This window comes from Desmodus rotundus, chromosome 9, assembly GCF_022682495.2.
Source record: "Desmodus rotundus isolate HL8 chromosome 9, HLdesRot8A.1, whole genome shotgun sequence".
In the NCBI taxonomy this organism is placed as follows: domain Eukaryota; kingdom Metazoa; phylum Chordata; class Mammalia; order Chiroptera; family Phyllostomidae; genus Desmodus; species Desmodus rotundus.
Genome location: NC_071395.1, coordinates 79,276,484 through 79,289,179, shown reverse-complemented (window position 1 = coordinate 79,289,179; position 12,696 = coordinate 79,276,484). Strand labels below are relative to the sequence as shown.

The window sequence follows — 12,696 nt, the reverse complement described above, 5'->3', positions numbered from 1 at the left end:
CCATAATGCAGTTGAGATTCATTTATGTCACTGCATATATGAATAGTATGGTTGAGTAGTATTCCACTGTATGAATGTATCACAGTTGGTTTATTCAATCCAAGTTGAGGGACATTCAGGTTGTTTCCAGTTTTTGGTGAGTAAAAATAAAGTTTCTATATTCATATACAGGCTTTTGTGTCATAGGTTGTCCTTTCACTTGGATTAATACTTGGGTCATATGTTAAGTGTATGTTTTACTTTATAAGAAACTACCACAGTGTCAGTTCCGGCCAAGATGGAGGCGGAAGTAGACACACTGCACCTCCTCACACAACCAAAAGAAGGACAACAAATTTAAAAACAAAATAACAACCAGAACTGACAAAAAATCGAACTGCATGGAAGTCCCACAATCAAGGAGTTAAAAAAGAAACATTCATCCAGACTGGTAGGAGGGGCGGAGACAGGCAGCTGGCTGGAGAGGACTCGCTACAAGGCAACGGCTGGCAGACCCAGCGAGGTGGGGGATTGCAGACTGGGCGGTCCCACATTCCCGTGCAGATAAACTGGGAGGAACAACTCCGGAGCTAAACAGACCTGCAACCCAAGGTTCCAGCTCAGGGAAATAAAGCCTCAAAACCTCTGACTGAAAAAACCTGTGGGGGTTGAGGCGGCATCAGGAAAAACTCCCAGCCTCACAGGAGAGTTCGTTGGAGAGGCCCACAGGGGCCTAGAATATACAATAAACCACCCACCCAGGAATAAACACCAGAAGGGCCCGATTTGCTTGTGGATAGTGGGGGAAATGACTGAAAACCAGCGCAGAGTGGAGCAAGCAGCACTGTTCCCTCTCAGACCCCTCCCCCACATACAGCCCCACTAGGTAGCCACATGGGCTGCCCCCCCCCAGATGAACACTTAAGGCTCCACCCCTTACCACAGGCACGCAGAGACCAAAAAAAAAAAAGCCCCAAATGAAAGAACAGACCAAAGCTCCAGAAAAAATACAACTAGGTGACAAAAAGATAGTGAACCTATCAGGTGCACAGTTCAAAACACTGGTAATCAGGATGCTCACAGAATTAGTTGAATATGATCGCAAATTAGATGAAAAAATGAAGGCTATGCTAAGTGAGATAAATGAAAATGTACACGGAACCAACAATGAAAGGAAGGAAATCAAGACTCAAATCAATGGTGTGGACAACAAGGAAGAAACAAACATTCAACCAGAACAGAATGAAGAAATAAGAATTCAAAAAAATGAGGAGAGGCTTAGGAACAACTTTGAAAGTTCCAACATCCAAATCATAGGGGTGCCAGAAGAAGAAGAGGAAGAGTAAGAAATGGAAAACTTATCTGAAAAATTAATGAAGGAGAACTTCCCCAGTCTGGCAAAGGAAATAGACTTCCAGCAAGTCCAGGAAGCTCAGAGAGTCCCAAAGAAGCTGGACCCAAGGAAGCACACACCAAGGCACATCATAATTACATTACTCAAGATTAAAGAGAAGGAGAGACTCTTAAAAGCAGCAAGAGGAAAGGAGACAGTTACCTACAAAGGAGTTCCCATAAGACTATCAGCTGATTTCTCAAAAGAAAACTTGCAGGCAAGAGGGGGCTGGAAAGAAGTATTCCAAGTCATGAAAGGCAAGGACCTACATCCAAGATTGCTCTATCCAGCAAAGCTTTCATTTAAATGGAAGGGCAGATAAAGTGCTTCCCAGATAAGGTCAAGTTAAAGGAGTTCATCATCATCAAGCCCTTATTATATGAAATGTTAAAGGGACTTATCTAAGAAAAAGAAGATGATCAAAAATATGAATAGTAAAATGACAACAAACTCACAACTATCAACAACTGAATCTTAAAAAACAAACAAACAAAAACTAAGCAAACAAATAGAACAGGAACAGAATCACAGAAATGGAGATCACATGGAGGGTTATCAGTGGGGAGGAAGAGGGGAGAGAATGAAGGAAAATGTACAGGGAATAAGAAGCATAAATGGTAGGTACAAAATAGACAGGGGGAAATTAAGAGTAGTATGGGATATGGACAAGCCAAAGAACTTATATGTACAATACATGGACATGAACTAAGAGAGGGGAATGCAGGTGGGAAGGGGGGTGAAGGGAGGAGGAAAATAAAGGGGAGAAAAGAAATGAAACAACTACAATAGCATAATCAATAAAATATATATTTTTTAAAAAATGAAACCACGGTGTTTTCCAAAATTCCAGTTGTTCCACATCCTCGCCAGTCCATAATCTAGTCATTTTCTTTTTTTGTTTTTTAGCCATTCTAATGGCATATCTTGTTATGATTTTAGTCTGCATTATTCTAATGATAAGATGTCGAGCACATTTACTGTTCATGTGCTTATTTGCCATCCGTATATTTTCTCTGAAGTCATTCAAATTTTTCACTCATTTTTTTTTTAATGATGTTATTTGCTTTCTACTTGATGAGTTTTGAACTCTTTGAGCTTTGAGCTCTTTATACATTCTGGATAAGGTCCTATATCTGATATATGATTTGTAAGTGTTTTCTCCCAATCTTGTGTCTTGTCTTTTCACTTAAAAGTGTCTTTCGCCAAGTAAAGTTTGATGAAGTCTAATTTATAATTTTTTTCTTTTAGGGATCTTGCATTTGGTGTTATATCTAAGAACTCTCTGCCTAACTCAAGATAATAAGGATTTTCTCCTGTTTTACTCTAAATATTTTATAGTTTTCTATTTAGATCTACGATCAAATTTTAGTTAATTTTTACATAAGGTATGAGGTATGAGTTAAGGTTACTTTTTTCCTTTTTTTTTTTTTTTGCATGTAGATAGTTATTCCAATACCTAGTTATTGAGAAGACTATCCTTTCTTGACTTGCTTTTGTATCTCTGCCAAAAACCAAGTGGCTATATTTAATAGTGTGAGCCTAGTCTAGGGCCATACCACCCTAAATGTGCTTAATCTCGTCTAATGGTGTGAACCTATTTCTGGATTCTATTCTGTTTGCTGATCTTGTATATCTAGCTTTTTGCCAATTTTTCAACCCTCCCCAAAAGTGTCCACTTTTACATAGGAATTAGCTGCCTACATTTACCTTAATAAAAATGATGAGGGTAGCCCTGGCTGGTGTGGTTCAGTGGACTGAGCATCGGCCTGAGAACCAAAGGGTCGCCAGTTTGATTACCAGTCAGGGCACATGCCTGGTTGCAGGCCAGGTCCCCAACAAGGGGCACAGGCAACCGCACCATTGATATTTCTCTCCCTTTCTCCCTCCCTTCCCCTCTCTCAAAACAACTGAATAAAATCTTAAAAAAAAAAAAAAAAAAAAGGCAACAAGAGCATATATATCTTTCGCTTACCACCAGGTATATTTATTTCACTGTTTTCGTTTTCAGTTCCTATATTACTGGTGAAAAGGCCATGAGGGAGCATAAGACTGGACAGAGTTAGTTGGCCTGAGTTCCCAATCCCAACTCTGAACTAACTTGGCATCACTGGTTCGAAATTGTCCTGTGGTCTCCAAATCTTCTGAGGTTCTGATTCATAACATCTACTTTCTAATTTGAGGCATTCAATGGAACAGATTCCCCCCACCCCTCCACCATATTGATGTTAGAAAGGCAGTTTTTCTACGTCTGGTATACCACTGAGAATAAGGAAAACAAGATGTACAGCTTATATGCACTTTATTGAAAATTTTACAAACTTGTATATGCTTTTGTTTTAAACATGAATTGTATCCTTATTTAATTAAAAGTAATACCATTCTTGCCCTGTCAGGTAGCTCAGGTAGTTAGAGCATCGTCCAGATACACCAAGATTGTGGGTTCAATTTTCAGTCAGGGCACACACAAGAAGCAAGCAATGAATGCATAAATAAGTGGAACAACAAATCGATGTCTCTCTCTCTTTCAAAAAAATAAAAATAAAAGCAATACCATTCTTTCCATTAAGGTGAGAGATTTTGTGTTTTATTTATTTTATTCATTTTTTTATTTGAGAGCAAGAGGTACGGGGAACGTCAATTTGTTGTTCCACGTATTTATGCATTCATTGGTTGGTTCTCGTATATGCCCTGACAGGGGAGCGAACCCGTAATCCCAGTGTATCTGCATAACACTCTAACCAACTGAGTTACCCGGCCAGGGCTTGTGTTCTATTCTTGTTTGAAATCTAAAAACTACCATTTTAAGTCAAGTATATGGCACACTAAAAAATGGAAAAATAAAGAAAAGTATCAGTATTGTTTGAACTACTTTAGAGAAGGAACTTAGAAAGCACGTTTCCATAAAGCCAATCCCTCCAGGTGATATGAATGAACAACATACAAAACATCTGGAGCTTAAACACAGAGGTCATCGTGCGGGCTTTAACTACTACTTATGCTCTAGTGATTTCTCAATCTGCATCTCCATTCTAAACCTTTCTACTGAACTCAAGACCCAAATATCCAGAAATCTATTGGGCATTTGTTCCTAGATTTCCCAGATACTTCAAATCTAATATACCAAAATCAAACTCATTTTCCCTCAAATGTTATGGCAGAAGTGTCCAACTTTTGGTGCCTCTGCACCACACCGGAAGAAGATGACTTGTCTTGGGCTATCCATTAAATACACTGTGACACATAATCACAAAAACATCTCATAATGTTTTAAGTAAATTTAGGATTTTGTGTTGCGCTGCAGATTGGACACCCCTGTTTATGGCTTCTTACTCCTGGATTCCCTACCCTGGTTAATGATATCACCATCCACTTATTTGCCCAAGCAAGCGGTATCAAATCCATCTTTGATAACTCCTCCTCCCTGACACACTACCCAACATAAAGTCAGTAAGATCCTTCTAGCCAGTCTCCTAAAAGCTCTTTAATCTCTCTACACCTCCACCATTACCAATGTAACTGAGATCTCAGTATCTCTCAAATGACTATTATACCAGTCTCACAACTAACCAGTCTCACTGCAGCCAATTTCAGCTTTTTAAATCTAATTTCCACTCGGTCAACAGTGTTGCTTTTCTTAAACAGTGATCTGGCCCTGGCCAGTGTGGCTCAGTTGGTTGGAGCATAGTCCTATAAACCAAAAACTTGCTGATTCCATTCCTGATCAGGCACATGCCTAGAACGAAGGTTCAGCCCCTGGTCAGGGTGTATAGGAAAGGCAGCCAATTGATGTTTCTCTGCCTCTCTCTCTCCCTCCCTCCCTTCCCCTCACCCTAAAAATTAATAGGTATATCCTCAAGTGAGGATAAAAAATTTTAAAATATAAGTAGTGATCTGCACATGTTCTTTACCTAGTTTAAAACTCTCCTATGACTCCCTCGCACCTACAAAATAAAATTCAGACACCTCACCAAGGCCATCCAGAATGAGGCTCAAACCCGTATTTCATTTCACTTCCTTCCAGTCTTTCCTCATACCCCATGATCTAGCCTCATTAAACCACTGGCCCACATGCAGGTCCTTACTCACAATTCTGTACCCTTGTGCACGCTGTTCTCTGCATTTGAATCACTACCCTCTTTGATCCTTTTTTGCTGAAGCAGCCAAACTGTATTCACCCTTCAAACTCCTACTGACTCCCTCTAGGAAGCCTTCTCCAACCTTCTCCTCCCCGCACCAAACAGAACCAGTGTTCCCATAGCACTTAGTGCAGATCTCTATGACAGCACTTACTGTGCTGACTCATAATTATTTGTTAACCTCCAATTAAAATGTGAGCTCTTTAAACACAAGGATTATGTCATCCATACTCCAGTGCCTAACACAATACTCAACACACAGTAGGCACTTAAATGTCTGCTGAATTTCATCACTAAAAGGATCAACTCCAACACTTTTCAATGAGATCAGAGTCCAAATAGCTTAAGAGATTCAAGCCTGGTTTGGGCTCATTGGTAAATATAAAAGACCGTACATGAATTCATGGTTATGTTATTTCTAGTTTTTTGTATTGTTTTCCTACTAGCTTCAGGGTTAGTTACCAGAAAATTAGTAACTAAGTCTTTTACATTACTCCTTAGATGGCCTATATTTTCCCATGAAACAGTACAATCCAGTGCTATACCAAACCACAATTTTATAACTAAGCCATCAAATCTGATAACTTATTACCCACCTTGTATTAAATGCATCTTTAATAAAGAAAACTTAGCATTTTTCCTCTTGAGTTGTATTCCTCTTCACTCTAAGTTAAAAAGCTCTAAAAGAGGCATAATCAAGACCTTGGTAGGCAGTGAACCAAGACAGAAATATTAAACACTTTACTGACAAAGTACTCACCTCTCACCAATAGAACAGTGACTTCACACTTATTTCCCACTGTGGTCAGCTGTAGAGCTACAGCCCTTTCCCGGCCACTTTGCTTCTCACATTCACTCTCACTTCTCTATTTATTACATTTGAACCATCTTTTTAGAGTTGCTATAATATTTTAGAAGTTTAAATCCAAGAATTAGGCTCACATCTCTTCTGAAAATGTTCCAAGCTTCCTGTCATACTCTGCTGCATTATACAGTGTAACTCTGCCAAAGTCTTAGCTCATTTCCTCCTCCTGCTTGTCCTGATATGGTGCTACACATCAATAATGCCCTCTCCCTTCCCATTTTCAGACTTTATGGTCTACTTGGAATGCCCTATCATCCTTGTCCATCTGTGAGGGCCCATCATGCAGGTTCAATGCAGGAAGCCTTTACAAACAATACCTGCACCTTGCCTTCCATCAACACTAGTAAGTTGTACCTCCCACTAGTACAATACTTACTGTACTTCATCAATTCTAAGACATACTTCCCCCCCATTTCTTTGAAAACAGGATATATCTTACAACTGATGGCATGCCAGTCTCATTAGCAACATCTCTTCTTTCTTAGTGGTATGTGAAATAATTGTGAGCCTTACAATCACTGGCACCACAGATTTGATGAAATAAGGTATTACACTCTCTTATAATTATTTGCATATTTCTGTTTCCTCTACTCAACTGTGACTCCCCAAATTGTAGGGGTTATGTCATTATCATCTGTGACCAGCATAGATTTGGGCACAAAAAGAGAGTGTATCTAATAAACACTAATAATAATTAATTTAATAAGTAAAAGGTATTATTCTAAACACTTTACCTGTATTAACACAGTTAACCTTCACAACCCCCTGAAGTAAGTATAATTATTATCTTCATTTTACAAAGATAAGTAAACTGAGGTCAAGACACACAGGTAAGCTCATTCAAAATACACAAAGTTGCAAAAAATTTGAACCCGTGTTCACTGATTATGATTCATATTGTTATCATTTTTCCATTCATCAAATATTTAATGAGCAATTACTCTACACCAACTACTGTGCTAAACACTGGGAAGCAAACCCTGGTTCTCAGGAGACTACTGTCAACTATAGGTTCATTCCTCTTCCTTTTTTTTTTTTTTTTTAAGATTTTATTTATTTTATCTTTAAAGAAAGGGGAGGGAGGAAGAAAGAGAGGGACAGAAACATCACTGTGTGCTTGCCTCTCGCACATCCCCAAGTGCGGACCTGGCCCACAACCCTGGTCCACACAATCCCATGTGCCCTGACTGGGAATCAAACCAGCGACCCTTTGGTTTGCAGGCTGGCGCTCAATCCATTGAGCCACACCCACCAGGGCACATTTCTGAATCCTTTTCCCTCCTCCAAACATCAGAACCGACCCATAAACTCACTAAATTAAATCCACTCTTTTTACTTTTCCTTTTTAACATCTTCCCATATAGTCAGTCCTCCTTTAAAGTTATTAGCACTCTACCAAGAACCAAAACCAATGACAATAAAAACTTTTTTGGGACAACTGTAACTGAACAACAATAAAATAATTTTTTAAAAAACTTTTTTGCTCTATTATTAATTAGCTGCTGTGAAAATATCACAAAAGAGACTTAAGGAATGGGTGGCAAGATCAGAAGATCAGAAGGGCTCTTAAGAAACAAAGATTGTTTGCAAGTAAATATTATCAGTGAAAAAAAGAGAGAGAGGTAAGACACCATACTTTTGTCTTTAAATAGACTGGTTTAAAAAGTCTGCCCTGATGCCCTGGCTGCTATGGCTCAGTGGACTGAGAACTGGCCTGCAGACTGAAAAGTTGCCAGTTTGATTCCTGGTGAGGGCATGTTCCTGGGTTGCAGTCCAGATCCTCAGCTGAGGGTGTGCAAGAGGCAATCGATTAATGTATCTCTCCTGCATTGATGTTTTTGTCCCTCTTTCTCTCCCTGCTTCCCTCTCTCTCTAAAAAATAAATAGCCCTGGCTGGTGTGGCTCAGTGGACTGAGTGCCAGGCTGCAAACCAAAGGGTCACCAGTTCAATTCCCAGTCAGGGCACATGCCTGGGTTGCAGGCTAGTTCCCCAATGGAGGCCAAGTGAGAGGTAACCACACATTGATGTTTCTCTCCCCCTCTCTTTCTCCCTCCCTCTCCCTCTCTCTAAAATTAAATAAATAAAATCTTTTTAAAAAATGAACTAGTAAACCTTATTCCTTTTACTTTGTTAAAGATTTATTTATTTATTTTGAGAGAGAGAGAGAGAAACATTGATGTGTGTGAGAGAAAGATACACTGACCAGTTGCCTCTTGCACACCCCCAACGGGGATCTGGACCACAATCCAGACATGTGCCCTGACTGGTAATTGACCCAGCAACTCTTAGGTTTGCAGGCTAGTGCTCAATCCACTGAGTCACACCAGCCAGGGCTTATTCCTTTTTTTTTTTTCCTTTTAAGATTATTTATTTATTTATTTATTTCCAGACAGAGGAGAAGGGAAGGAGAAAGAGAGGGAGAGAAACACCAGTGTGTGCTTGCCTCTCACACACACCCCCACTGGGGACCCTGCCCGCAACCCAGGCATGTGTCCTGACTGGGAACCAAACCAGTAACCATTTGGTTTGCAGGCCCACACTCAATCCACTGAGCCACACCAGCCAGGACATGGGCTTATTCCTTTTATTTTAGCCCTTACTATGTAAGGGGTCCACAGGAAGCCCTTATATCACCTTTTTTTTTTTTTTAAGATTTTACTTATTTTTAGAGAGAGAGGAGGGGAAGGAGAAAGGGAGGAGGAAAGAAACACCAATCTGTTGGTTGCCTTTTGCACACACCCCAACCAAGGAACAGACCCACAACCCAGGCATATGCCCTGACTGGGAATGGAACTGGCAATCTTTTGCTTTTCAGGACAACACCCAACCAACTGAGCCACACCATTTAGGACACATCCTCACTTCAGACAGACTACTCACTCTTACAACAGGCAATCAAGGCACTGACCATGACCTTTCTCTCCCCCAAGGGAAGACTCCTCATTTAGTAACAGTCATATACTACATAAAAGTAAGCACAATTAGGAAAGAGAATAGAAGAAGGACCAAAGAACAGGAAATTCTCATCACAACGAAACAAACCTCTATCATTTTAATGCAACACGAATGACATTTATGGACTTATTTGAACTGATGGAAATTTCCAATAGATGGAAAAATTCCTAAAATTAAAAATAACATCCAGCCCTGGCTGGTGTGGCTCAGTGGACTGAGTGCCAGTTCAATTCCCCGTCAGGGCAAATGCCTGGATTGCAGGCCAGGCCCCCAGTTGGGGGCGTACAAGAAGCAACTGATCAATGTATCTCTCATGCATTAGTGTTTCTCTCCTACACTTTCTCCATCTCTTCCCCTCTAAATAAATTAATTAAATAAATACATAAATAAATAAATAAAATCTTAAGAAATAGGAATCCAATTATTAAAAATAAGATAGCTAGGCCAGCTCTGACATTTTATACCTCCACCTCATCTTCCATGTGGTAGTCAAAGACAGAATAAATTTGTGTTCCGTATATGTCCTATGACAACAGTGAGAAGTGCTTCCTTTTTTAAACTATCCTCAAAAAAAGAAAATCAGTGTTATGGACAGAGGATTTATTGAGAGAGCAAAATGTTAAAAATGACATATCAAAAAAAAAAAAAAAGAAGATACATCACTGTCCATTTCCAGGCAAGAGAAGTAAAACACATTTCACCAGACACAGAAATTACAGACAACCAGGGTTCATTTTTCTCATTCCTATAAACAACTCATTTTCCTTATCTGTGAATCTTCAAGGATCTAGTACAGCCACTGTGTTGGCTTAGACAAAAGACAGAGAAATCACTCCCTAATTTCCAAAAGGCCTCACCATTTCAAGCTCTCAATCTTCAGAGCCAGCAAAGCTGAAGCATCGGTCTCTTTCTGTTCTTTTGAAAGGAGTTTCACCTCTGTTTCAAAAGCTGTGGCTAAAAAGCCATCTTCTCCCTCTGGAAGCTCACAGTTCAACTCTGTCCTCTGCTTTGTCTACGCTAAACAACAAGCACAACAAAGCCTCAGGAGTGCTCCCCCAGGCCATCAGAAAGAACCAGCCACCTCTTGGGCTCTTGTACAGCTGCTTCTGTCCTTCTCTGAGAGACACTCCACCCCGGAGGTTCCAAGGGCAGGGTAACAAAGAACGGAGCTGAAAAGTTGCTATATGCCTATCTGACCTCCAAAACAGAGACAGGGCCCTGGGGCAACCAGACTCCTTTGCAAAGGAAACAGTTTTTTATCATTAAAAAATAATAAATCGTGTTTGCACATCCCTCACTGTGCAGCCTTTCCAGCTTGTCTCAAACTAGTTTTCTCAACTCTTAATAAAGCACATTAGTACCAACTGTGTTACAAGGGAACAAACTGGATTATTGGCCCTTCATTCTCCATTTCCTTTCTCTTGGGTAAGGAGCTTCACACCATTTCTAAAAATGTCCAAGAGTATGGCATTTTTCCTACACAAGTCTGATGGCCAATTTGTCACATGACAGAACTGTTATTTCTGCATATCATCTGCTGTGCCTAGACACAAAGCACAAATGTGCCTATTGAGGTTTTGCAAATAATATGCTTCACCTTGACAAAGAAATCAGTCATAACATTAATAATGGTAAGGTCTAAATCCAATAATACTGTTAGTGATATAGCAAGATCAGCTTAGTACTTAACAATGTACAATTTTCACAAACAATCTCAATCACATACATGATGCTTGCAATAGCCCGTTGTGTCACTACATCTCCCAGAGGTTCAGAAAGGTTTAGTGGGACCTGCCCAAGATTATCTATCACCTTTAATCAGTGGTGGACGTGGGTTGGAACCTGTCAAACTCTAAGCCCCTAGGTCTTTTCTCTAGATCCCTACCAGCTTTAAACAGAGGACTTCCGACTTCCATCCTCTACCAGAGCAGCCCATTGCTCCAAGCGACCAGCCCTTCCCTGCCAGGATCAGAGTTGGCTTCTTCAGCTCCAGCAGCGCTTTCATCCTCCACCACCCCCCCTCCCCGCGACCATTCTCTGAAAGAAGCGGAAAGGGAGAGGCGACCGAAAGCTCCTGGGGGAAGGGACGATGACAAACGGGGGAGCACGGGAGACTGGCCCTGCCATGGCCTGCTTCACTCTGCAACGCGCAACCCCTTTCCTCCACCAAGCTGTCCAACCCTTCTAACAACCATCTGCCCACCCGTGCCCCAAATTTTCCCTTCATTACTTCAAACTGTCCCTCCCCCACGCCCCTTCACTTCCGACAGGCAGAGCCCCCACCCCATGGCCGGAGTATCCTTCTACCAAGCCACCCCCTTCCCTCGCTCCACCACCACTCACTGTCGGTGACTGGGCCCGGCCCTCATGGCTGCTCTGTTGCCGCCCGCCGCCAGCCGCCGACACCGCTGCTCCACACCCCAGCCCCTCAGTCGCCGCCGCCGCCGCCGCCGTCGGCTCGCCGGCAGCTGCTCCTGCGCCTGCGCGGTCTGGAGTGCCCGGACCTTCTCGGGCCTCGCGCGCCTGCGCAGCCCGCTCCGGGGGCGTCTTAGTCAGTGCCTGATGCCCTGGAGCCCTGTGTCTCAGGTAGACATGGCCGCTGGCCTCGAGGGTCTATTAAGCGTGGCTTTGGTAGCTGCCCCAGGGTCGAAACCTCTGAGATATCTTGCCTAGTTACTAAAGGTTTGGACCCATAAGGGGCCATAGACTTAATGGCCCTACCAGGATGCTGTATACCAGTTGCACCTGAAGGCCTGAATTTACGTGCTCTGAGGTGAGCACCGAGAATAAATTTAGGACTTCCTTCCTTCCTCCCTTCCTCTTTCTCTCTTGCCATGCTAATCTCTCTATGGGTCCCATCTTAGTACATGTGCTGCCCATGCGAGCACTCTTTTGTTTGTTTGTTTAATTGATGTTTAGAGAGAGAGCGAAAAGAAACATCAATTTGTTGTTCCACTTCTTTTTGCATTCGTTGGTTGATTATTGCACGTGTGTGCCCCGACCAGGGATGTAATCCACAATGTTGTCATATCCGGAAGATGCTGTAACCAACTGAGCCATCCAGCCAGAGCTAGGTTTCTTTCCGGAAGATGATCACATCTATTGTGGAATGCATTGGGGGTAATTGTGTAAGAGGCAACTTTGACACCCCAAAATACACTACTAGCTAGGAGGTGCTCAGAAGCCCGGGGTCCTTGTCTAGGAGATGACTACACCTAGAGTGCACTGGGACATTGCTGAGTTCAGTCTGTTTATCAAGTACATACTGTTTATTGGATGAAAATGTTCTAGTTGTCTCATATGTGCCACTGAGGGACTTGCAGGCCAATAGTCCCCTACTTTCCAGCTTTCACTGTACAGCCTGAAC

General features: G+C 41.7%; 1 protein-coding gene across 2 annotated transcripts in view; it reads right to left on the bottom strand.

Moving 5' to 3' along the window:
- FAM222B (family with sequence similarity 222 member B) overlaps window positions 1-11,815 on the bottom strand; it is a 65,945-nt gene extending 54,130 nt beyond the window's left edge. Inside the window, exon 1 of one of the 2 annotated variants that reach the window (XM_053910907.1) lies at window positions 11,673-11,815. The gene's annotated coding sequence lies outside the window, so the exon portion shown is untranslated. The remainder of the gene's footprint in view (window positions 1-11,672) is intronic. The other variant, XM_053910910.2, reaches the window with a different exon arrangement.
- Between the last annotated feature and the right edge of the window lie 881 nt (window positions 11,816-12,696).